We start from the raw sequence: 2,601 nt of genomic DNA on the forward strand, positions 1-2,601 counted from the left end.
CGCTGCTCGGGGACTGGCTGGGCATCGGTCGGTGGGTGGTGAGCAATTGCATTGTGCATCACTTGCTTTGTGTATTATTATTATTATTATTATTATTATTATTATTATTATTATTATTATTATTATTATTATTATTATTATTATTATTATTATTATTATTATTATTATTATATTTCAATTATTAAACTGTTTTTATCTCAATCCATGTGTTTTCTCACTTTTACTCTCCCAATTCTCTCCCCCAGCCCACTGGGGAGTGAGCGAGCGGCTGTGTGTGCTCAGTTGCCAACTGAGGTTAAACCACGACATACATATATATAAATATATCACAGTTCAGCCCCTGTGGACAAGGCTGAGCCCTCCCTGGAAGCTGGGAGATGACTGTGTGCAACCACCTGTGCTGACTTGCCCCCGCAGGTAATGGGATGGGACCCCGGAGTGAAGATTCACAGCACAGCCTCTGCTGCCTGGATTTCAGGGTCGTGCCGTTTCAGAGTTGAGCATACAACTTCCCCTCCCACCTTTATTCCCAAACCAGAACTTTCAAATCTCTTTTTGTCCAAAAAACCCCTTTCAGCTTGGAGACTTCAGCACAGGAAGGTCCGGCGAGGGTCTCTGCTGTCCCTTCTTTACATGGGAAGGTGTCGGGTTCTGCAGCCAGGTACGGCAGAATGAGCTGCAGGGGGATCTCTGTGCCACCAAACAGCCTGGGAGTCAGGCCATGGAAGCATGCAGCACCGTCTGCTCTGCAGCGGTGCCTTCCTCAAGCTGGATCCCCTTTAGAAGATGGAGCACATAATATGGAAGGTGGACAGCAAAGTGAGTCTCCTGGTTGCTCTCCATAAGCACGACTCCCTTGTCAGTCACATTTATGGTACTGTCCAAAAAAAAAAAAAGGCCGAGGTTTCACCACAGCTGTAAGCCAGTCTCAGTGGGAACTGCCACCGGAGATGAAGCCCTTCCATCTCCTGCCCGCTGGTCCTGATACTAGTGAGCATTTCTTCAGCTTCTCCAGAGGGCTGGTGAGCTGGAAGCCGGGAAGAAGCTTCTGAAGGCAAGAGGCTGTTCACGGGAAAGAGGCAAATGTGAAAAGCTGATGTGGTGTGAGGCTACAGTGAAAACATTGTGTGTGGGCTGGGGGGGTTGGAGCCAAGCGATCTGTCAGAAAGGATGAGCACGGATCAGCGAAAGTCAGGCTGAAACTGCAGATTTCTCTGAATGCCTTAGAAGCTGGTTTCTTTAAATAAATCCAGATTCTTTAATTTCTCCAAGCAAAGAAAGACCAACAGCCCTGACTACTACCAAGGCCAAAAAAACCCCAAACCCAAACAGGTAAGCAAACGAAAAAGATTTGTTTTCCATGAAAGAAACAGGGAGAAAAATGGATGAGGGGATAGGTACTGGCCTTCTGGGCTGGAAAACGTGGGTGTTAGGAGCATTGTGGTAGCACGCACAGTTGGGAGACGATGGTGACTGTAGGTGAAGAGGCTGTCCCACTGATGAGGAACATACTTGCAACCATGCACAGTTTATGATTAGCATTTTCAAAATGCTTCCTCTGCATTTATATGTATTTACATGCTTTCATGAATTAAACACAATGAAATTATCCATCATAAAGGCGATAATCACCCCAACGTGGCACGCTCGGATGATGCAGCGAAGCGGCGTGCCATTTCCAGCTTCAGCACCAGGAGGCACCAGGACATCACGTTCATCCCTCCCAACCGTGCACGACTCATCGTTGGGAGGTGGTGGCTATAGGAAGAACAATTAACGCATCCATAATTGTGAAGTTTTTCCTTTTATTTTAGATTTTTGCTGAGCCAATACATTGGAAGAATTGCCACTCAGTGGATTTGCTCAAGGCAGGGATAAAGCCAGACTGTCATTTCAGCACACCGATGAACCGGTTGAGAAGCAGCAGCTTTTTAGAGCCTAACTTCCACTGGGGCTGGGCAGCGACCACAGTATGAGTCAGGCCAGTGACAGCCCCGGCAGCAGGGCAAACACACGCTTTTTATTTAGCGTTCAGGTCCTGCCTGTCCTCCGTCCCCTGCGCCATGCTGTGCTGGTCATTTGCTTTCACGGTCACTCTTAAACTTCATCTAGCTCTTGAATGGCTGGAGGTAAAAAGGAGGTTTTTTTGTTTGTTTGTTTGGTTGGGTTTTTTTGAGAACTAGCACCAGATTCTTACATTTATTTGGGTGTGTGAGGGGTCTGATGAACACTAACTTCTGGGTTTGGTTTGCTGAATCTCTAGGATTTTTTTCTTTTCTGAAATGTCTTGCATTTTACTGAATATATAGCATCAGCTAGAGAAACTTGAGAATGGAAAAAGTTAATGGGCTCCTCATTCTATGCAATTTTACAGCATATAATTTCTTCAATACAAAAGAACTTCAAACTCACTGAAAGTTTTAAGGTCCTAGAAACAATTAAATACATGCAGAGATTCCCCTTAATCAGACCCTACCTGGAGAAATTATATTTTCCCAGGGGACTGCCCCACTCCGGACTTTGATAATTCAGTGGCACCATGTTTTGAGGATGCTCCCAGGAAGCCAGCAGCCTTGTAATTACAGCACATCAGTTCCTGTA

The sequence above is a fragment of the Pygoscelis adeliae genome, unplaced genomic scaffold (genome assembly GCF_000699105.1).
Source record: "Pygoscelis adeliae isolate BGI_AS28 unplaced genomic scaffold, ASM69910v1 Scaffold315, whole genome shotgun sequence".
In the NCBI taxonomy this organism is placed as follows: domain Eukaryota; kingdom Metazoa; phylum Chordata; class Aves; order Sphenisciformes; family Spheniscidae; genus Pygoscelis; species Pygoscelis adeliae.